The sequence below is a fragment of the Palaemon carinicauda genome, unplaced genomic scaffold (genome assembly GCF_036898095.1).
Source record: "Palaemon carinicauda isolate YSFRI2023 unplaced genomic scaffold, ASM3689809v2 scaffold229, whole genome shotgun sequence".
Lineage (NCBI taxonomy): Eukaryota > Metazoa > Arthropoda > Malacostraca > Decapoda > Palaemonidae > Palaemon > Palaemon carinicauda.
The window spans coordinates 2796-28673 of NW_027169909.1; the positions used below are offsets into that span (position 1 = coordinate 2796).

Here is a 25878-nt window from a genome sequence, read left to right on the forward strand (position 1 = left end):
TTCAAAATATGTAACATTAAATTAGATCTTTCATATATAAACTATTCAATACGTGAACTTGACGTTTATAAAACTAATTACTTTTATCTTCATTTTGATAGAATAAACAATAAAATATATTGTATTGGACTAGTTGGAAAAGCAGGATGCTATAAGCCCAATGGCTCCAACAGGAAAAATAGCCCACTGAGGAAAGGAAATAAGGACAAACTACAAGAAGTTCAAGAATAATAACAACATTGAAATAAATAACACAAGGAGAAGAAACAAGAAAGAAGAGTGTGCCCCGAGTGTACCCTCAAGCAAGAGATCTCTAACCCTAGACAGAGGAAGACCATAGTACAGAGACTATGGCACTACCTAAGACCAGAGAACAATGGTTTGTTTATGGAGTTTCCTTCTCCTAGAAAAGCTGCTTACCACAGCTAGAGTCTCTTGTACCCCTTACTAAGAGGAAAGTAGCCACTGAACAATTTCCGTTTGAATAGATTCAAAAGTTTTTGATAAAATCTATAGCATATTGCTACATGTTTATTTGTTATAATAGTATTTTAACATTTGGTTCATTTTATATATCTCTCTATCTATCTATCTATCTATCTATATATATATATATATATATATATATAGAAGCAAATACTAATATATATGGATTAACAAAAGAAAAAAAAGTTGGAGGGACCAGTCTAGGAAATGGGCGGGAAGTTGCATGGCCTTGTGTATGTGTGTGTGTGCGCGTGCGCGCGTGTGTTGTGTGTTTTGTGTGTGTGTGTGTATGTGCGTGTGGTTCGGTTTTGGCGGTTGTGGGGGGGGGGGGGGGGGACGGGTGTCACATGGTCGGAGTTGGACGAGAGTGGCCTGAACCGATTACGGTTGATGGCGTTTCAATTTCAGCGGTCAATTTGTACTTGCTTGTTGATTGTGTAAATGCTGTTTTTATTGCGATACCAATTATAATACATGACACGTTTTACATATGGCTTCTGAGATTCATTATATATAACCTGTAATAGGTTTTAAAAGAGACCTAGATGTTAGGTGTAGGCCTACGTTTTCAGAGAGAGAGAGAGAGAGAGAGAGAGGAGAGAGAGAGAGAGTTATTATTTTTACTTCAAAAACACTTAGACTGGGAACCCTCTCTGTTCTTCCTCTGAATTGAGCGATATTCTCATATTATTTCGTCCGGTCGATTGGGTAATTCTCTTCTGAAATGAGCGATAGTTTCATATTGCTTCGTCCTTTAGAATGAGTTAGAGGCTTAAGGAAAGATATTGGCTCCAAGTTGCATGATATGGCAATTGGACGTTAGTGATTTATATATATATATATATATATATATATATAATTTCAGTATATTATATTTTAAGTTTTTATGTAGCGAAGTCAACAGAACATCATCTCGGGAGTTTCATGATCAAACGATTCTATTTAGAACGAAACATTCTGGGAAACAGTGGATTCAAATACAGCATTTCATTGTGATTCAAATTTTTCTTTTCATTTCGTTTTTTAAAGACTTTTGAAAACAATTTCCTTCGTTGTTTTAAAGGTTTAAAGGTCACTCATGAATGGCAGAGGCAAGGGGCAGTGCCATTGCCCTATCGAGCAGGACAATGCCCCAGAGACTGACCTGATATAACATAAGATCAGCGGCCAAGCCCCCTTTCCCCCCAAGCTAGGGCCAAGGAAAGCCAGACAATGGCTGCTGGTCCCTCAGCTGGAAGACCTACAGGCTCCCCCAAAACCCCATCCTTAGCTCACAAGGATGGTGAGGTTGCGGACACTACAAGAAACTATATATATATATATATATATATATCCCTTTCTGAGTGGTGATACCTTGACGTAGTGAAAGGGTTTGCCTATCACTATGACCAGCAAAGCTGTAAGGCTATTATTTAGGGCCACCTATACTAGGTTGGTTTGCTGTGAGCGATCAGACCAAAGTCTCTTACCATCACTAATTTGCAGTGGCCAGCGTGGTGGTAAAAAGGACATGTCTGAGGCCGTTGTCCTGCTGTGAACTAGAAACGGCTGCATTTGTTGTTTAATTAAATTCATAAATACAGTTCGATTTCCTTGTTCTTATTTTGAAATTGGAGAGAGAGAGAGAGAGAGAGAGAGAGAGAGAGAGAGATTCCATATATTAATCCATCTTCACTGTTATTTCAAAAGCACTTGGACTATAGGTAGCCTCTCTTATGTTCTTCATCTGAGTTGAGCGATATTCTCATATTATTTCGCCCAAAAGATCACATAGTTTTCCTCGGAATTGAGCGATAGTTTCATATAGCTTCGCCCTTTGGAATGTTGAAGAATGTAGAGTGCTTCACGGGTATCTATGACTGAACATTTATGGTTCTGAGCGAAACATTGTGAGAAACGACTGAAGGTTTAGTCAGTATTTCCCGTTGAGATAAGACTTTTCCATTTATTTTCGTCTCCTTCAGAGATTACAGCAAATGCTCGAATAGGCACAGTAGACCCACCGAGAAAGATCTCTCTCTCTCTCTCTCTCTCTCTCTCTCTCTCTCTCTGCATATATATATATATACGTGCGCACACTACTCAATGTTCAGGTTAATAAAACAAGACGAAGTGTTCGAACAATCTCTAGAAGAATCCCAAACTGAGATTGCCCGCTTTTATTTCCCGCCCTCCTCCCGCTTAGATCAATTGGCCTTGACTTCGACTTGATCTATAACGTCTTTGTGTAATGAATATTATAAAAAATGTAATTCTTGAATCATATAAGTAATAAGTGTAATTAATGTGTAATAATTTTTGGTTATTTGCATAAGAAAGAAGTGACTTGATAACTACTTTTGTCAAACTTAAGTCGAAGTCGAAATAATAGGTTTCGAGTGATTGTGCTTCTGAGGAGAAGAGCCCTTCTTACCCAAAACGTCTAAGTTTCATCTTGCTAAATGAATAAACACAAACTCACGCACGCACAAACTATTTATTTAGGATAAACTTTACAACATTTCTATTTTAGACAATAGATGATAAAATATATAATAAAAACAATTATTTTAAACTAAAGAATTCATAACATTACTTTATTAGATATAAAATATTCAAAACATCAAAATAACGTCTTAGCTCAATATAATTTTTGTCAGCCGATAGCGTCGGAGAAAGAACGGAGAAACATAAGCATAATTTCAACAATTTATCCCAATTATTTTGATTTATTACGTCATGATATTAATTATTCAATAATTTTTCAAACAAACATCTTATATTTAGATATTTATCAATATTATTTATAGTTGGAAATAGATAATAACAATCGGAAATTTATGAAAATTCAGACAAAATTTATAACGAATGTTGAAGCGTTTATTTACAATTGTCACACAAGACAGTCTTCTTATTTTTAGACATTTTTCACATTTACGTTGATAATTATCTTTTTATCTCATTTTATACAGAAAGATAAAGCTTATCTAGTCCATCCTCATACCTTCTTGTTGGAATAGTGTTAATAATAATGTTAATAAAAATATTAATAATAATAACAGCTAGATATTAAAGGAATTCTATGAAACAGACGAAATTCGATTTCAAATTCTACTCGAAAATGGATTTTTTTTTTCTCAAAGGAAACTGATTAAATTTCAGTCTTTCAATTTCAGTCTGTCATTGGTGTGAAGGAATTGAATAAATGGGTAATTTTATTTGATATCAAATACATAATGGAAAATGAATTACTTAATTGGGAAATAGGTGAATTTAAACATTGAAGTTGGTAAGTATGGATTTATAAAATTACACTAAAGAACTACATATATATATATATATATATATGTGTGTGTGTGTGTGTGTGTGTGTACCCCTACGCCTAGAGAACAGATCCAGAAATATATAAACTGAATAATATGCTGTCTTTCTATACCACAATTGCAAGGAGCAAAAATGGAAGAGCCATTATCTTCTATAGCACAAATCCGACATAAGGAAATTCATTGGACATTTTCAAAAAAGAAAAAAAAATATTTAATTTCCTTTCGAAAAAAAACAACTTTGAATTGTATATAGTTGGATATGTCTTTTGGATGAATTTCGATCAGAAATTGAAAATTATATATATATATATATATATATATTATATATATATATATATATATCGTGATAGAAGAATTAGAATATATATATATATATATATCGTGATAGAAGAATTAGAATATATATATATATATATCGTGATAGAAGAATTAGAATATATATATATATATATATCATAAGAAGAGGGTTTTAAAAAGTATATAAGAGAAAAATTGAAGAATATATTATTATTATTATTATTATTATCATTATTATTATTATTATTATTATTATTATTATTATTATTATTATTATTACCTGCTAAGCTACTACCCTAGTTGGAAAAGCAGGATGCTATAAGCCCAAGGGCCCCAACAAGGGAAAACAGCCCAGTGAGGAAAGGAAATAAGGAAATGTGCTATAAGAGAAGAATATTAAGAAAGAAAAGAGAAGTATGGAATAATATATAGAATGTAATGTATTATGAAATATATTGTATATGATACATTATATAATATACGACATACCAAAAAATATACCAATATATATTTGAAATATTAAAGATAATAAATCATAGAATATGGTATGATGTAAAATGAAATATAAAAATAGAATTTTTAGAATATATAAATTATATATTATTTAAAATAGTATATAATAGAAATTGGATAAAAAAAGATAAATATTATGTATAAGATATAATATATAAAATATATAAATTATAATGTATTATATATATGTATATATATATATATATATAATGCACACACACACACACACACACATATATATATATATATATATTCTATGTATTATATTCTATATATAATATTTATCTTTTTAAAATATAATATATATAGAATATAATGTATTATGTAGAATATATATATATATATATATATGTATGTATATATATACATACATATATATATATGTGTGTGTGTATTTGACATTTTGATAATTTATATCTAGGCCTATCCTTAAAACACTACCACAATCTATACATAGTGGGAAAGAAAAACTGTAAAAAACTGTTTAGTAAACTCGACCGATATTCAAATAAGCATTGATAATAACATTGTATCGATATCTCCTATTAAGTACATAATCTACCAATAGCCCTATCTCTTGACAGTAGCTACTTATTTCCTCATTTCCTTTCCTCACTGGGCTATTTTTCCCTTTGGGAGCCCTTGGGCTTATAGCGTCTTGCTTTTCCAACTACGGGTTGTGGCTTAGCTTGTAATGATAATAATAATGATTATAATAAAAACAATAATGATAATAATAATAACAATAATGATAATAATAATAATAGTAATAATAATAATAAGGATAATAATAATAATAATAATAATAATAATAATAATAATAATAATAATAGCAATGATAATAATAATAATAATAATAATAATAATAATAATAATAGTAGTAATAATAATAATAATAATAATAATAATAATAATAATAGTAGTAATGATAATAACAATAATAATAATAACAATAATAATAATAATAATAATAATAATAAGGATAATAATAATAATAATAATAATAATAATAATAAGGATAATAATAATAATAATAATAATAATAATAATAATAATAATAATAAGTAAGTATTACTTAAAACTTGATTGTTTTTAAGTCTAAAGTTTTTTTCTTGAAAGTCATAATATCTTCAGTCTTTCAGATGTCTAGTAGTACTGTTATAGTCTACATTTTATGATTATAAGTATTACAGCCTCGATTCTAATATATCTTACATATATATATTATTTTTATATGCATATTGCATCAAATTTGTATATTACAGTGTAATTACAGTTTAATTTTAGAAAATAAAAATGAAAAAGGTTTAGAATATTTCTTATATATTCTACATTTTTATATTTACATATATCAGAGCCTCTATTCTAATATATCTCACAGTTATATATTATTTCTATATGCATACAGCATCAAATTTGTATATTACAGTCAAATTACAGATTAATTTCAGAAAATAAAAAAAGTTTAGAAAATTTTGTAATATAGTCTACATTATATATTTCTATATATCAGAGTCTCTATTCTAATATATCTCACAGATATATATTATTTCTATATGCAACCAGCATCAAATTTGTATATTACAGTGTAATTACAGTTTAATTTTAGAAAATAAAAAAAAATAGAAAATTTTGTAATGTAGTCTACATTTTTATATTTATATACATCAGAGCCTCTATTCTAATAATTCTCACAGATATATATTATTTATATATGCATACACCATCAAATTTATATATCACAGTGTAAATACAGTTTAATTTTTAGAAAATAAAAAGTTTCTTTATTTAGAAGATCCAAAATCCTGCTCGAAATCTTAAAGAAGAAGAAGACTGGCGCCTTGTGTCACGTGACTTCTGTGTTTACAATTGTAAACAAATAGTGACTTTGTGTTTGGTGGTCATCAATTTGTCTTGTTTTAAGGTAAATTATTAATATTTTTAACGTTATTTCATATCTTATATATCAGCAGGATAACTGTGAGCAATCTGGGAGATTAATTTGTTGAATATAAATTGTAAATATGAGTTAAAAGTGTCTAGAAAGACGCCAGTTTAGATTGTCGAGAGGAAAATACTGGTTAAGCCATAGTGAATTAGTGTTTGGTGGTCAGCGATTTGTCTTGTTTTAAGGTAAATTATTAATAATTTTAACGTTATTTCCTATCTTATATATCAGCAGGATAACTGTGAGCAATCTGGGAGAATAATATGTTGAATATAATTGGTAAATATGAGTTAAAAGTGTCTAAAGACGCCAGTTTGGAAACTTAGTGTCTGGTGGTCTGCCATTCTTCGTTGTTTTAAGGTAAATTATTAATAATTTTAACGTTATATCCTATCTTATATATCAGCAGGATAACTGTGAGCAATCTGGGAGACTAATTTGTTGAATATAATTGGTAAATATGAGTTAAAAGTGTCTAAAGACGCCAGTTTAGATTGTCGAGAGGAAAATACTGGTTAAGCCATAGTGACTTAGTGTTTGGTGGTCAGCGATTTGTCTTGTTTTAAGGTAAATTATTAATAATTTTAAGGTATATTTCCTATCTTATATATCAGCAGGATAACTGTGAGCAATCTGGGAGAATAATATGTTGAATATAATTGGTAAATATGAGGTAAAAGTGTCTAAAGACGCCAGTTTAGATTGTCGAGAGGAAAATACTGGTTAAGCCATAGTGAATTAGTGTTTGGTGGTCAGCGATTTGTCTTGTTTTAAGGTAAATTATTAATAATTTTAAGGTATATTTCCTATCTTATATATCAGCAGGATAACTGTGAGCAATCTGGGAGAATAATTTGTTGAATATAATTGGTAAATATGAGGTAAAAGTGTCTAGAAAGACGCCAGTTTAGATTGTCGAGAGGAAAATACTGGTTAAGCCATAGTGAATTAGTGTTTGGTGGTCAGCGATTTGTCTTGTTTTAAGGTAAATTATTAATAATTTTAAGGTATATTTCCTATCTTATATATCAGCAGGATAACTGTGAGCAATCTGGGAGAATAATTTGTTGAATATAATTGGTAAATATGAGGTAAAAGTGTCTAAAGACGCCAGTTTAGATTGTCGAGAGGAAAATACTGGTTAAGCCATAGTGAATTAGTGTTTGGTGGTCAGCGATTTGTCTTGTTTTAAGGTAAATTATTAATAATTTTAAGGTATATTTCCTATCTTATATATCAGCAGGATAACTGTGAGCAATCTGGGAGAATAATATGTTGAATATAATTGGTAAATATGAGGTAAAAGTGTCTAAAGACGCCAGTTTAGATTGTCGAGAGGAAAATACTGGTTAAGCCATAGTGACTTAGTGTTTGGTGGTCAGCGATTTGTCTTGTTTTAAGGTAAATTATTAATATTTTTAACGTTATATCCTATCTTTTATATCAGCAGGATAACTGTGAGCAATCTGGGAGACTAATTTGTTGAATATAATTGGTAAATATGAGGTAAAAGTGTCTAAAGACGCCAGTTTAGATTGTCGAGAGGAAAATACTGGTTAAGCCATAGTGACTTAGTGTTTGGTGGTCATCAATTTGTCTTGTTTTAAGGTAAATTATTAATATTTTTAACGTTATATCCTATCTTTTATATCAGCAGGATAACTGTGAGCAATCTGGGAGACTAATTTGTTGAATATAATTGGTAAATATGAGTTAAAAGTGTCTAAAGACGCCAGTTTAGATTGTCGAGAGGAAAATACTGGTTAAGCCATAGTGACTTAGTGTCTGGTGGTCATCAATTTGTCTTGTTTTAAGGTATATTATTAATAATTTTAACGTTATATCCTATCTTATATATCAGCAGGATAACTGTGAGCAATCTGGGAGATTAATTTGTGGAATATTATTGGTAAATATGAGTTAAAAGTGTCTAGAAAGACGCCAGTTTAGATTGTCGAGAGGAAAATACTGGTTAAGCCATAGTGACTTAGTGTTTGGTGGTCAGCGATTTGTCTTGTTTTAAGGTAAATTATTAATAATTTTAAGGTATATTTCCTATCTTATATATCAGCAGGATAACTGTGAGCAATCTGGGAGAATAATTTGTTGAATATAATTGGTAAATATGAGGTAAAAGTGTCTAAAGACGCCAGTTTAAATTGTCGATTGGAGACATTGAGAGGAAAATACTGGTTAAGCCAGTCGTAATTTAACTATAAATTCATATTATTACGTATAAAATATCTTATGCAAATACTATTTTAGATCATTATAAAAAATATTTCCCCTCATTAGAATATATTTTATAAGAAATAAGGAAGCTTAAGGATGGACAAATCCTTTACGTGCATTTGCGGTACGGAAATCCTAGGACGTATGTACCTGTGTTTTTCGTGCTATAAATCCCTCCTCCCGTATTTAATCGAACGTATATACGGTTAGATTGATCTCCCGAATGAACATCAATGTAATCACTTGGTCTTCTGGTAAAAGTATAAAATAATTCAATAAAGTTTTGGTAAAGTTTTACTGTATTACAGATTATCATTTCGAACAGAAAATATATGTTTTCCTGTAGTAAATAACGTGATTTGACCGAATTTCAACCGCAAACCAACAGAACAACCAATTCGACTAACTTCAAGTAGCCGAACTTGTTGCTGTTATTACGGATGAAATGAAGGTCAAATTTGGTCAAATCACGTTATTTACTACAGGAAAACATATATTTTCTGTTCAAATGTTTAAATATAATGTCTTTTATTATATATTTGTTAAAATGTTTAGATATAATGACTTGTTAAAATTCCGTGTCACTTCACTCACGTATGTACTGCGAACGATAACATTAGCAACGTTATTAATGATACACAGCGTTACCAACGTTATGGTGGCATTGCTAACATTAGCAATGCTACGATAATATTATCATGTGTATTTTAAAGAATGTTTCTGTATACCCTTCACACAATATATAAAAAGGTACAAAAAGGGTACAGAACCTAACAAACCCACCTAACGTAACCTAGAAGTTCCCAGGTCACAAACCCAATATAATGTCGTTTGTTATATATATCATTTGTTCCATAACTGAAATACAAACCACTCTGTTTAAGATCAGATCAGATTCAGGTTGAGGCTTTGCCTTTTCAACGGCGCCTCTGTGTCTTTTAGTTTTGTGTGTTCCTTATTTTCACTAGTTTTTCTCTTTTCATCCGCATTTGTTGTAGTACTCTTTTCTTATTTTCAATATTTTCTTCACCAAAAAGGAATTTTCCAACTGTTTGTGCACTATCTTCTTCGTATGGTTGTTGGAGCTCAATTGCTTTTTATTCTTATATCACTAAACTGTGGACAATATAACATGAAGTGGTTAGCATTTTCTTCTACATCACAGAATACACAGTTTATATTTCCATCTTGGTGTCTGTTTTTTATATTCAAGAGTTTGTCCTTGCTCTGAATAATAAAATTGACGAAAATGTGTTGTCATACACTTCCTCCTCCTTGATTTCACTTTTCCAGTTTTTATACAAAATTAGACTCTCCTTGCACTCCATTTCACTCTTCCATTTGCTTGTGTCCCATTCTTTTGTTCTCTTCTTTATGTCCTCTTTCGTACATCTCTTGACTTCTCTCGTCGCCAACCCACATTCCTCAGCATACTTCTTCACATGCATCCACCACTTCCTCTCTTTTTCTTCCATATCATTGGCTATTGCTGATAGTAAGTCCTTTTCTCCCTTATAAATGCTATTAAGGTACCTCAGCTTTCCATCTATTACCCTTGTTTTCATAGCAGATGCTCCTAAATCCCCTCTCAAGGCTACAATAGCTGTATTCTTTACGCCCCCTAACATCCTTCTATACACTCCATTCTCTATTCTTTGCAACTTTTCTATTTCCGTTTCCGTTAAGTTAATAACGTTTGTTCCATATAATATAGAAGGTAGTGCTACACTTTTCCAGTATGCTTTCCCTATCATTATCTTATTACAACTTTTTTCTATGTAAGATTAGCTAGCTTTTGCGCCTTAACTATCATTTCACTTTTCTGTGTTTTGAACATATTCCTACTATCATCTACCTGGATACCTAGGTATTTAATATTGCGTACTACTCTTATTCCCTCTATATTACAGTGAACCCTCGCTACTTCGCGGTTCGACATTCGCGGATTCACCACTTCGCGGGGTTTTCCCATAACCCATATATATATACATATCGCGGATTTTCCGGAAAATTCGAAAATACCGCGAAATCTGAAGATAACCAAATACGATATTTTGTTACCTGTAATTCCATTAATACTGTAATTAGTAATATCTGCTCTTACTGATTGTTCATTGCATTACATATGATATATAATTCAGCACAGAAAGAAATAAAACACGAAAAGAGAATGTGATCATACGATAATTCAGTACGTAGTAAAATTAAATCGAACATGAAACGCAAATCAGATGCAGTCATACCATATTAGAATGGTGTGTACTGTAATGGATGTGCTTCTTTTCCATGAATCTTTTGTATGTATACGTACGTAGTACAGTACTGCATCCAATAATATTCTTTGTTGCAAAAATCACATTTCGAATAAGTACTGTAAGCGTACGAGAGAGAGAGAGAGAGAGAGAGAGAGAGAGAGAGGCGTAAAATAGCGTACGTACGTAAATTTTTATTATTATTGTTATTATTATTATTATTGTTGTTGTTGTTAATAAAATTATTATTGTTATTATTATTAATCATTATTATTATTATTATTACTGTACAGTATTATTATCATTATTTATTATTATTACGGTATTGTACTTAATCTACGTACGTTCAGTATGCGCGGGGCATCTTCTATGAGTAACCAACGCACCATGTACTGTAAGACGGGTTGTGATTGGTTCAAGCGCTGATAGATGACGAATCAAAACTCAAGTTTTGTTATCTAGCCTGTGATTGGTGTTTTGCCCGCATCTTCTACCCGCAGCATCACAGTTCTCGCGGGGCTGCATCGTTCACTTTCTCTTTCCGCGTATTGCTGAGTAGACGTTCTTAACTTTGTGAAGTTTAATCTGTGCTGTGTGCGACTGTTTTAAGTTGAACTTTTTGTTGAACTTTCTGTTACAATGGCTCCCAAGCGTTCTGCTTCTAGTAAGGCTGGTAGTGAGCCTAAACGCCACCGAAGAATGATGACGATAGCTGAGAAGGTTACGCTTCTCGACATGTTAAAAGATGGTAGAAGTTACGCGGCCGCCGGCCGCCATTTTGGCATCAACGAATCCACCGTTCGCTACATCAAGAAGGACGAGGCGAACATTAGAAAGACTGCTGCAATCACCTTTAGCAGATCAGCGAAGCGAGTCGTTACAACGCGTAATAAAACGATCGTACGCATGGAAGGTGCTTTAGCTGTGTGGATTGCCGACTGTCGGAAGAAGAACATAGCGTTGGATACGAACACCATCCGAACAAAGGCTTTGAGCTTGTATGAGAATTTTGCGGCAAAGGAACCTCATGACGACGATGGCGACCATGCTGAAGAAGATGATGATGTAGATGATCCTCAACCAGGGACCTCCACTGATTCCCAGCGTCAGAAACAACGTTTTTCCGCCAGCAAAGGATGGTTCGCGAAGTTTCAGAAACGCTTCGCCCTGAAAAGCGTTTCCCTGCATGGGGAGTCTGCTTCCGCTGACACTGCCGCTGCTGAAACTTACGTGAACCAGACTTTCAAGAACATTATCGCTGAAGGTGGATACAAGCCGGAACAAGTGTTTAATATGGATGAAACCGGCTTGTTTTGGAAGAGAATGCCGTCGCGAACTTTCCTGTTCAAAGAGGAAGCCAAAGCCTCTGGCTTTAAGGCATTCAAGGATCGCGTTACCCTCGTGATGTGTGGCAATGCTGCTGGATTTTTGTTAAAGCCGGGGCTTATTTATAAGTCGAAAAATCCTCGCGCTTTGAAAAACAAAAATAAGAATCTCCTTCCCGTGTACTGGATGCATAATCAAAAAGCATGGATTACGAAGATGCTGACCTCCAACTGGTTCCACCAGTGTTTCATCCCGCAAGTCCATGAATATCTCTTAGAGAAGGGCTTGCCATTCAAGATCCTTCTCCTTATGGATAACGCTGGTGGACACGCAACTGACCTGTCGCGTGAGGGCGTTCAGGTTGAGTTCCTGCCACCCAACACCACGTCATTAATTCAACCAATGGACCAGGGGGTTATCAGGGCGTTCAAGGCCCTCTACACGAAGAATACCTTGGCGGACCTCGTTGCGTGTGTGGATGCTGCCCAAGATGACGAGGATGAAGACTTCAACTTGAAGGCGTACTGGCGGCAGTACACCATAGCCACGTGCCTGCAGAATATTCAAAAGGCACTTCAAGAGATGAAACCTGCAACCGTAAATGCGAGCTGGAAGAAGCTGTGGCCCGATATTGTTTACGACGACAAGGGATTTACTCCGTCGGAAATCCAACACTCTGCAATACGGAAATCTGTGCAGTTGGCTGCCATAATTGGGGGTGACGGGTTTGGCGACATGACGACTGAAGACGTCGACGAGTTGTTGGACTGCCATTCCCAGCCCCTAACTGACGCAGACCTCGAAGACCTGACGAAATCGGCAAGTGAGGAAGAGAGTGAGGGTACCCAGGAAGAGACCCAAGAAAATGTCGAAGAAACGGGCTTAACATTAGAACGGCTCGCCAAGTTCTGCAACCATATGAAGGAGGCGAAAGAAATGTTGCAAGAGTGGGACGAGGATATGGTTCGCTCGATGCAATTCTGCAACAAGGTTGATGACATCACGACTCCCTACAGGATGCTCTTGGATCGAAAAAAGAAGCAGCGGCAACAACTTCCGATCACAATGTTTTTTCAGCCTCGCAAAAAAGAGCCAGTTCCTCCTGCTAGTACGCCTTCGGAAGAAATTGAAGAAGTTGAAGAGGTGTCCCAGGAAAAGACACCTCCGTCTGAAGAGACGTAAAATACTATCATTGACTGCACAGTAGAACACATCATCAGCTTCATCATCATCATTTCTACTGTGCAGCAAATTCATCGCCATCGTCATTCAAGTTTTTCTTGAACTTCTTTCGTGGTGAGTACAGTAACAATCTTTATTTTTTACTTTAACCTGTTTTATAGTTTAGTAATGTACGTACTGTATGCATTAAGTTAAAGGGAAGGTTTTAAAAGTCTACATGTTGTAACCTATCATATTTTTTTTGTTTAAAATTTACATTTACGTACGTAAAACAATCTCTCTCTCTCTCTCTCTCTCTCTCTCTCTCTCTCTCTCTCTCTCTCTCTCTCTCTCTCTCTCTCTCTCTCTCTCTCTCAAATTGTTTTCCTGCTTTGCTACGTACAAGTACTGTATAATTTATATTTGTAAGGTAACATATTTTGTAAATGCTTTTACTGTAAATACTGTATGTACTGTATCATTATTTATCACTATCATCATGCGTGTTAAATGCCTTGTTTGTTCTGAGCGTGGTTGTTTACTGAGCGTACACGCCGTCGTTTCAGGCGGCGTCATAAAGAAAAAGATTTTATTTGGAAGTCCTAAGAAAAATACGTAAACTAAAACATTGGTAATAAAAAAATCAACATACAGTACTGTATAATCAATATAATCGATGCAAAAACTAACCATACGTACATATATGTGTACACTAAATGAGTTTGTTTCTTCATTATGATCAGAGATGAACGTAAACAAAACATTGGTTGCCATTTTTTATCGTGCTTTTTAGGTGTTTAGGAAACACATGATATAAAATCGCCTTTAATATTTGTGCCTGTTTTAGTTTAGGGTGCTGTAGTACATGCATTAAGTGTTCTGTACATTAAAGGGTGGTTTGTTAACAGTACTACGTACAAGGGAAGGTTTTAAAAGTCCGAATATACATGTTAAATAAATAGGTAAATATGCTGTCACTACTTCGCGGATTTTCACCTATCGCGCCCGCGTCTGGAACCTATCTACCGCGATAAACGAGGGTTCACTGTATCTGGTTTCTCCTACATATTATATATAAGTACGCTACTTTTGTCTAAACCACACTGCTTTCCTATATCTATCACTTTCCTTATGTTCAATTCAGCATCCTCTATATTCTCAGCAAGCACTAGGACATCATCAGCAAAAAATAATACTACTAGCTTTATAATATCATTTTTAAAACCATTACCTTCCTTTTCTACTTGTTTTATAATCTGATAAGTAATTAATTTGAATAATGTTGTAGAGCCAGTACAGCCTTGCTTTATTCCACTACTCACTTAGGTTAGGGAATGGTCGTTACAATGCGTCGTCCGCTGAAGCCACGGCCAAGTTAATCAGTCGTAAAATTTCCTCCAAGCATTGTTTCCTGCCTGACTATAATAACACCCGTTGGGCGGCGGGCTGATTGGCTATCAGCTGGTGGCGCAAGCTTGAACAGTTATCAATGTTAGGACTTATGTTTTCGCTAATTCCAACAATGTAATTTTTAACCTCTTATTGAGATTGTTATTTCATTGTGACACGTCCTGAAATTATGTCGAATACTAATTTGTTATATATACAACCAAAGGTTAGGTTAGCCAACATCTAGTTAAAGATATTTTGGTAGATAAAGCCAGTGTCAAACAAACCAACTGAATTAACCCTTTCGTTGGCCGCATGATTTCAAATTTTTAACACCCCCCCACATGACCCGAGATTGACCTGGAGTCGACCCTTTCCAACTCTAACCGCCGTAATGGATAGACGTGTTGCGCATAGTTACTCTTTGAGCGATGTTGTTGAGTTTATCACTCATATTGATCAAATTGATTCGTTGAAGAAAATAAGGTATTTACACCTACGGGACTTTACTCGAGTTGCCCCAAATTTTTTCATTATTTATTTCGAAAAGGGCTCTTAGGTGATTTTAGGGGTCCATGTGAGAAGTGTAAGATTGGTGGCGCAAGAACCCGAGGATTTTGGTTTTAGCAACATCGAATATTAACCCTTTCGCCCCCAAAGGTCGTACCGGTACATTCTTGCAAAACACTGTTATTTACATGTTTTTGATAACTTTATGAGAAACTTCAGGCATTTTCCAAAAGAATGAGACCAACCTGACCTCTCTATGACAAAAATTAAGGCTGTTAGAGCAATTTAAAAAAAATATATAGCAAAATGTGCTCAAAATTTAACCTTTTGGTGGGGGTAAAACGGTTAAGGTAAGCCTGAGTAACTTTTTTACTATGACAATGTGGTTAAGATATAATTTTGGGTGCTGCCCATACCTTTTTTTTTGTGTAGGAGAGAGACTTACGAAGTGGGTCCGGGGTCTTGCCCCCGAGTAGGGGTAGTGACCTGGGAACTACTAGGTTCGGTTAGGTTGGGTTTGTGGGATTCGTATGTTAGCGACAGTGGTTGGGGGGTCGCAGGGGGCGTTAGCCCTCCGGTTAGGTCACGAGGAAGGTAAGGATATGGCTTGTAGGCCAGGTTAGGAGGGGAATTTTGGGTTAGTTGTCCATTTTTCTCGCACGTTTCCGACATCCATGACCAGAGTGGTCCTAGTATGTAGTTGTTGGGACAAGCATTTACAAAACTAGTGACTTTAACATTATTTCATTCCGTGATTATTCCCGTGAAAAAGAGCCGATTTCGGACTATTTTTTACTCGATTTTCGGCCGGTCCGAGGGCTGTCCCCATAAATTACAAAGGCTCTGACATGGCTAGGTGGTGTTCTCTGCAAGCAGGGGTTTCCTGTCCATTGTTATACAAAGGCTCCAGTGTATGGTATGCGGAACTAACACCAATTATTCACGTATAGTCAGTCCTCTGTCATTGTTGGGGCTTTGGTAACATAGACCTTTGCGAAGAGCGAAAAATCACGTAATATTTAGCTCCAGGATGATTTTACACGTAAACCGCTAAAATAGCTGACCACTGTCTATGCTCGGTCGACTAACACCGTGAAGTAACTGTAATACATTGTTTTCACATGGTTTCTATCATGGTATTTTAGTTCATATCAATTTGTTTATTACAATGCATGGACACTACTTTACTGTTAAGGCAAGATGACTCAATTCGTACAAGGCAAGACAACTCGATGCCTAAGCGGGATTCCTACAAAGCAAGATGACTTAACTCCTAAGCGGCTTTCCTACAAGTCTCAATGACTTGATGCTTATACTGTACTGCTTTCCTACATGACAAGACAACTCAACGTTTAAGCGGCTTTCCTACAAAGCACAACGACTCAACACCTACGTGGCTTTCCTACAAGGCAAGACAAATCAACGCCTAAGCAGCATTCCTACAAGGCAAGATGACTCAATGCCTAAGCGTCTTTCCTACAAGGCACAATGATTCAACGCCTATGCGGCTCTCCTACAAGGCAAGACGACTCGACGCCTAAGCGGCTTTCCAAATTGGCAAGACGACTCAACGCCTAAGCGGCTTCATCACACGGCAAGATAACTCAACGCCCAAGAGGCTTTCCTAGAAGACAAGACAACTCAACGCCTAAGCAGCTTTATTACAAGGCAAGAAAACTTGACGTCTAAGCGGCTTCTATAAGGCAAGGCAACTCAACGCTAAGCGGCTTTTCTGTAGGGCAAAACAAGTCAACGCCTAGGCGGTTATTCTACAAGGCAAGATGATGTAACGCCTAATAGTCTTTGCTACAAGGCACAACGACTCAACGCCTGTGTGGCTTTTCTTCAAGGCAAGATGACTCGACGCTTAAGGAGCTTTCCTACATAGCAAGATGACTCAATGCCTTAGTGGCTTTACTACAAGGCGAGACGACTCAACGCCCAAGTCTTCGCCACGACACCCTACATATAAGTAACAAGAAAACCCTTGTTTTTATGTAACAATACCCACCGATAGTGCAATAAAGACAGTACAGTATTACTGTAATGTATGTACTGTAATATCACTACAGTACAGCTTGATTAGCAAAGGTGAGACAGCACATCTCATAAGTGGTTAGTGTCTGCGGCAAGTTGACTCACAACCCTACCATCTTGTTACCTAAATACATAGCATGTATCTAAGTACAATATGGTATTTTGTATACACTACAGTAATTAATAAAATATATGGGAATACAGTATGTATCGTAACCTAAACTTTAACATAAGGTATCATGCGGTGCTCGATCAAGGCCCCCATGAATCTAATTGTGAAATACAGAGATGGTATCTTAATTTTGGAGCTTATGATGGAAAGTGGTCCTAGTAGTGTTTTTGACTTTAAGATGAGCAACAAAAGCTATTTATAAATACAGTATAGTTGGCAGTGTGTTAAAGATTTGTTTTCCAAAGTAGAGACAATAAAAGTGGGTCATATCGGTGATTGACGATAACTTCAATGAAGGTCAAATAACCATCACCAACAGCAACATTGTTAATGAATGTTCTAATTCAAGAACTATATAACCTTTTAAACAGTAGTGTACCAGTTTTGTCCCCTTTAAAGGTTAACAGCCCCCTTGCCAAATGGGACCGCTCTTCTACAAAAGACCTCTAATTTGACCTGACGGAATGTGCCTACCTCATCTGATCTGGTGTTGGATGCCCTCCCTACCTAACCTAACTTAACTCAGAGCACTGTAAATTAGATAATGTAACATTCCTTAATCTTAAACTATTTGCATATTAGCATCTTCCAGCTCGGACCCTGCGGAGTTTTTGACCTAACCTACTATATAGTGCCCTAAATCTTAACTTTTTTATCAGTATCCATAAAGGACAAATTCATCTTTACCCTGAGACTAGTTTCCCCCCTGAGGTCTCCTGTTACTGATATCCAAAGGTAGGGCATTGTAAGGGGTTGCCTTTTCTATGTTGAAATCCGTATGAAAACCCTAATTTCCAATTTAGAATAACTCATGTAGATATGGTTTTTAGAAAGGATGTCCAGTATATATGGTATTTTTGACACTTAGAATGGTAAAAATGAAGTGTCGTTAGGTCAACTCGACAGAGATGTCACATAGAGCATTCGCAGTAGGTTCTTTGGTCTCACATAACGTAAGGGGAATTATTAGAGACGATGATAGAACATGGAAAACGTTTAGCGGGATGCACCAGAAATGTTTTGAAACAAAATTGAGTTATAAATTTCAAAGTCCCATACAGTATTCCATTGTTTTCTGATAGTTTTTTTTATGCAAATAATGAACTTGATAATGCAGTGATGTTCAATGGAAAAGGGATTTTGACAAAGGAAAAATCTATTTCTGGGGAGATACCTGTGACGCCCGGTGAAAAGGGACCTTGCCCAAGATCTCCGGCTCGTTCCGGCGCTCTTGCACGCACTAGCCTACATAGCTGTAATTACCCAGAGGCTCCGGCCCATACTGTATATACTTTTTGCTCCGGCGCACTACGGAGTAGTTTAAATCTCACCAGTTTAGTAACCCTTTTACCCCCGGGGTATTTGGAAATTTCCCACCCTTAACCCCCAGGGGGTTATTTTTTTCCAAGCACATTTTGCAGTATATTTTATTTAAATTGCTCTAACAGCCTTAATTTTTGTCATAGAGAGGTCAGGTTGGTCTCATTCTCTTGGAAAATACCTGAATTTTCTCAAAAAATTATCAAAAAATATGAAAAACTAATTTTTATAGCATTTTTTTGCAAGGACGTACCGGTACGTCCATGGGGGTAAAGGGATGGCTTTTGTGAAACGTACAGTACGTCCTTTGGGGGTAAAAGGGGTAATTACAATGGGGCTCCGGCCCCTTTTTTAGTACGAACCTTACATGCACACCATATTCCTCCCAAACTCTATAATTTTCATGTTATTTTAGAGTCTCCGGGAGCGTCTTAATTTATTTAACCTTTTTATTACAGAAAGTCCATTGTGCCGTCAAGAGTTGCTCCGCCTCCTTTACGGATCCGATAGGCCACGATGTCTGCCGATCCCACGCCCACTGTGCGATCTCCTTCATCTGTGAACCGGGCCAGGCCCCCTACATGGTCTGGTTCCCGGAGGCTTGCACCTTGTGCTACGATCTCTCAACGGTCTTGCTTAATGATGATGTAAGATTTCTCTATTTCTACTGTTTCTTCTATGATTATAATATTGAATTTCAATTCAGTGTTCTATTATCAAATTTTGAAATGTATCTTACTGTTTTATATTTGGAAATACGTTTATTTTTTCCTTAGTTCTAATGTATTTTACCACTTTCAGGCTGATGCGGATGCTCTCCGGGCCGCCAAATCCAGCCTCCGGCCCTGGGTGTCAGGGTTTGGGAGAAACGCCACCACCGGCTGCCCTTATATCCTTGATGGTGACATGGCCTCCCGTCTTTTTCCAGGCTCCTCCTCAGCGGCGGTACCTTCAGCCCTAGCCGCTCCCATGTTTGAAGCTATCAGGGCGGCTATCCCTCTGGAGGAAGATAACCAGCTCTCAGGAGACGTCTCCGCCCTGGATATCAACGTCGAACCAGTGGACGAGCAGGTTAGTGGTGTTGAGTTGGCAGATCCCTTTCTCTCACCTACTCCTTCCTCTTCCTCATCTTTCCTCGGCTTTGATATACTTTTGTACCATACAATGAATGGGCAGTAGTCCCCAATTTCATGTTTAAAGTCCAAGGGTTGTCATAGAAAGAAATCCTCTGCGGTTGGCTGAAATATTCGAGCATGTTACTAGATAATATACTGTATACTCTATATCTGTTTATAAATATACTGTAAAAGTAACTTGTACCTTATGTTTAATTTAAGAATAAGAAGGAGAAAAACCCTGTGTTGTGGTCTAAATATTAACCCTTTTACCCCCAGGCTATTTGGAAATTTCCAACCCTTAACCCCCTGGGGGTTATTTTTTCCCCAGCACATTTTGCAGTATATATTTTTTTTAAATTGCTCTAACAGCCTTAATTTTTGTCATAGAGAGGTCAGGTTGGTCTCATTCTCTTGGAAAATGCCTGAATTTTCTCAAAAAGTTATCAAAAATATGAAGAAAAAAAAAATTTATAGCATTTTTTTTGCAAGTACGTACCGGTACGTCCATGGGGGTAAAGGGATGGCTTTTGTGAAACGTACCAGTACGTCCTTTGGGGGGTAAAAGGGTTAAATGAAATAGGATAATTAATTTATTCTGGCCAAGAGTAATGTCACATATACAAACAAAAAACTTGTTTGTTGTCCTTGCTTTGTCATATTATATATACAGTGAAATGTAAAATTCACAAGTATAGTAAGTTGTATTTGTATAAAGTAATGCACAGTACTTGCCTGCTAATTTATTTCTATTTTGACCCATATTTCCATGTTGAAAATTACCGGTTACAGTGTAGCTTCCGTTTCTTTTTTCCCGTAAATAAATTTGATTTGGTATATGGAGGCAGTATATTGCAAAGCATATTAGAAAGTCAAGCTTGCAATCGAAATGAAATTTAGAAATAATATTCCATGTTGGTACTGTATTAAGTTTGCCAATGCGTTAACATTTTAAGTTTGATTTACCAATCTGATTCTTTTAAAGCTTAAATAGGATTGAAAGCATATGACTAAATACTGAAAATTACGGGTTATAATTTAGATTCCTCTGTTTTGTATCTAACAAGTTTGATTTGGTATATGAACACAATATAAGGTAAATCATATCAGCAAGTTATCAGTGCATCTTTAATGCACAGCTTGAAAGAAACTTGAAGCTTAGAAATAAAATTTCCTTGCTAGTACTCTTTGAAGATCACCAGTGCTTTAACTTCTCCATTTTGACTTTCCAGTTTGATTCTTTGAGAGCTTAAAACGTTTATATCATATACATTTTACCTGATCTGTAGCTCTGTTTTGGAAGGGGATTGAAAGCACATCATGAGATGATTGCTGAACATTCCAACGTTTGCTTGTAAATTTGTTTAATGCGTTTTATTTGATTTCTAGGAAGATCCCCCAGAATCCGATGAGTCCGATGAAGAAATTCCACTAGAAGGCATTCGCTTTCCAATTGTTGCCATCCAAGGTATGGAGTCGGGCGAGGAAGAGAACGGAGTCGAAGAAGACGATTCTTCCATCGGATCAAACGGACCCGATATCGAGGTACGCTGACTTCGTGGCTGATTGAATATTGATGAATGTCTTTTGTCTTGATTTTGGATGACTCATAATAATTGTCTTGCTGTTGTTCAGAAGTTTAACTGAGTACCAGTCATCGACATATTATGGAATGATCTTCCTAATCTGGCAGTTGAATCTGTGAAACTTTCAGAAGTTCATACTTGCAGCGAATGCTTCTATGTTGAACAGGCTGACATAAGTCTCTCTTTAGACTGTAGTTAATATATAACAAATATATTTTCACATTGTTTATGATCTTGAAATATTATATATTGATTATTCACTACTTGTAGTTTATTTCCTTATTTACTTTTCTCACTGGGCTATTTTTCCTAGTTGTGTTCCTTGGCCTTATAGCATCCTGTTTTTCCAACTAGAGTTGTTGTATAGCTAGTAATAATGATAATAATGATAATAACTGTGATGATGATAATAATAATAAATGAAATTCAGTTTCTTTGATAGGTCCTATGAGGTTTAAAATTTTTAGTTAAGTGCTTTAACAACGAATAAATTGGGCTTAAAGTCACTGCTTCATGAGAGGTTTATTATTACAGTATATTACTTTTTTATTAATGTTGATTTTTAAGAAGCCAGTAAAGTTTTATGTTCAAGATAAAGTAAATAATTTGTTGCTATATCAATTGTTTTCATTAGTTAGTCATTAGTTTACAGTTTGCATTATTCTGCTGTTTATATTTTAGATATCGGTACAGTCGGGATTCAACCGAAGACGTGACGAGGTTCTCCCACCACGACAAACCGTGCCGCACCGTGTGCCATAGTTCTGACGGCAAAGTTCTCTACAGTGTCAGTAAGGACCAGTCCTTAGCCTTAGTAGACATACAAAACTCTTCCTCGAAGTCACACTACAAAGAAGCTCACGAAGCTAGTATATACAGCTTCGTGGAAATCGACGAAAATGCATGTGCCACAGGGGACGACAATTCCATATTTAGTTACAAATGCAGCAAACAGACGGTCCATTCTCTGTATGGTGACAAAAATTACTAGGCAGCGTCCTTCTGTGATGGGTCGCCGTCGGGCATCAACGTACGGGTAAAGCGGCTGGAGGCCCAGGTAAGGTCTCGTATGCGTTATGTTTAGGTGTATGATAATAATGATTGTTTATTTCCAATTATTTTTTATAAATTATAGTCTAAAGCATCATGTAAAAGGATACATATTTTCAATGCGAACAAATAAGATGTCTTAAATACCTTTAGGTACATAATCCGGGCTCTTGAGAAATCTTGACTGAAGAGTATGTACGTATAGTTGAAACCAAAAAAATACAGATACATACATACATACATACATACATATACCAAGGCACTTCCCCCAATTTTGGGGGGTAGCCGACATCAACAAATGAAACAAAAACAAAAAAGGGAACCTCTACTCTCTTCATTCCTCCCAGCACAACACAAAACACATATTAAACAATCTCACCAACCATTCAAGTACAGTCACACCGCCTTCCTTCAACATCTCAGCTCTCACACCATCCATACCAGACGCTTTTCCTACTCTCGTTTCATCTAGTGCTCTCCTCACGTCAGGTAGCCATAATAATCACTTTTTAAGCTGGACAGTTTCTTCCCCTTTGGGTGTCAAAATGCAAATACAAATTTTATTGCTAGACTTGAAACTACAATTTGTTTATGACAACCTATTAATTACAAGATGACTATTGGTCTTACCAATGTATTTTTATATTCTAAAAAAAAAAAATGAAACAAAAACAAAAAAGGGAACCTCTACTCTCTACGTTCTTCCCAGCCTAACAAGGGACTCAACCGAGTTCAGCTGGTACTGCTAGGGTGCCACAGCCCACCCTCCCCCGTTATCCACCACAGATGAAGCTTCTTAATGCTGAATCCCCTACTGCTGCTACCTGATGGGTGGGCAGCACCTGCACTTGTTTTGTTATGCGGTAGAACTGAAACTGCCACGCTTGTAGGTTTAGAGACCAGCCAGAAATGTGAAGGAGGTTGGTTGGGTGGCTTTTTTGATCCGTCAGAGCAGTCCAACAAGGTGCAGATCTGCTTGTCCAGTACTGTGATACGGTCTCCTTATTTTTTGAGAAGTTACATTTATTCTTTTGTATTGTCTTTTTTATAGTTTGAGAAATAGCCCTAATGAGTGGTAAATGAATGATCATGTTTAGTAATACTATAGTCTATTATACATACATACCTATACCAAGGCACTTTTCCAATTTTGGGAGTAGACAACATCAAACAAATGAAAAAAAGGGGACCTTTCCTCTCTACATTCCTCCCAGCCTGACAAGGGACTCAACCGAGTTCGGCTGGTACTGCTAGAGTGCCGCAGCCCACCCTCTCCCGTTATCCACCACAGATGAAGCTTTATAACGGTGAATTCCCTACTGCTGCCACCTCCGCGGTCATCCAGGGCGACCGGAAGAAGCGGCAGGGCCTACCGGAACTGCGTCACAGTCGCTCGCCATTCATTCCTATTTCTAGCACGCTCTCTTGAATCTCTCACATCTATCCTCCTATCACCCAGAGCTTTCTTCACTCCACCCATCCACCCAAACCTTGGCCTTTTTCTTGTACTTCTCCCATCTTCCTCTATTATATAACATAAATTCTGTTGCATATTTCATTATGAACTTTCTTGACAACAGTTTCCTTATGTCAGTGAGTGTTTGATAGCCTTGTTTTAGTTGTTGTCACTGACTGTATTCTGGTAATGAGGGTGAGAATATTTCTATTTTGAAGGAGAATAGGCAGATTTCATGATTAATAGATTGTTACCAGTCACAAAATCAAGAATGATGTATACACTGACTATAAAAGACAAAGCATGGAAAATTAGCATATGATAATAAAGCATTATTCAAAATGCCAAAGTTAGTTGGAAGAATGAATACTTTTGTATTTGGGATGGAAATAAAAAAAGACAACAAATTAGGGTTATGGACAAACAGATCTTGATAAATTGCACACTAAGTTGGTGGTTAGGATACAGGTAGGCAATCTGCCATCATTTTTGAGGGAATACTAAGTGTGATGCACTACAGAATATACTAGTTGATATCAACAAACTTTTGTATCATATTATCATTATTTGAAAGAATGGTGCCTTAGATGACCGCGGAGGTAGCAGCAGTAGGGGACTCAGCAGTATGAAGCTTCATCTGTGGTGGAAAATGTGGGAGGTTGGGCTGTGGCACCCTAGCAGTACCAGCTGAACTCGGCTGAGTCCCTGGTTAGGCTGGAGGAACGTAGAGAGTAGAGGTCCCCTTTTTTGTTTTGTTTCTTGTTGATGTCGGCTACCCCCCAAAATTGGGGGAAGTGCCTTGGTATATGGATGGATGGATGGTAATCAAGAATGATAGTGAGGACACTACATTATACAACTATGCTTTACAAACTAACCTACTGATTATCATGGTGAAGGTGGACTGATGCAAATACAGTATTTGGAGAAATGGGAAGCCTATCATCTTTGGAAAGGCAACAGATCAGATTTGACTTGGAATAACTATAATTATAGAGTGTGGTGTCATGAAGCTGTGTGTAAGTCAGAATTTTGTAAAATTACGTCTTAGGTTAAGCCTAACCTGAATCTCATGCCTATGATTTTCAGCTACAAAAGTCAACAAATAGTCAGGTTTCAAATGAAATAGATATCAAGTTATTACAAATGATTGTTTGCTTACTGTATTAACCCTTTTACCCCCAAAGGACGTACTGGTACATTTCACAAAACTCATCCATTTACCCCCAAGGACGTACCGGTACGTCCTTGCAAAAAACTGGTATTTGTGCATATTTTTGATAATTTTTTTGAGAAACTTCAGGCATTTTCCAAGAGAATGAGACCAACCTGACCTCTCTATGATGAAAATTAAGGCTGTTAGAACAATTTAAAATAAATATACTGCAAAATGTGCTTGAAAAAAAATTATCCCTGGGGGTTAAGGGTTGGAAATTTCCAAATAGCCTGGGGGTAAAAGGGTTAAATGATATGTTTTATTTCAGCATTTCTTTATCTTATCTTGTGTTTGTATGACGAATGTTTTGTAAGCTGAGTACCTTCTGTATAGATAATCACTTGAAATAATTATTTGTCATGTGTGTTGTCAATATAAATTATTTTTATTCATAAATTCATTTTTATCCACCACTCATGGAGCTTGTCAGACTGGGAGGAACGTAAGAGAGGAAAGGTCCCCTTTTTTCATTTGTTTGATGTGGGCTACCCTCCAAAATTGGGGGAA

At 36.0% G+C, this 25878-nt stretch overlaps 1 pseudogene; it reads left to right on the top strand.

The window, feature by feature from the left end:
• Nucleotides 1-6875: 6875 nt before the first annotated feature.
• LOC137636091 (WD repeat-containing protein 55 homolog) overlaps nucleotides 6876-25878 on the top strand; it is a 42395-nt pseudogene continuing 23392 nt past the window's right edge.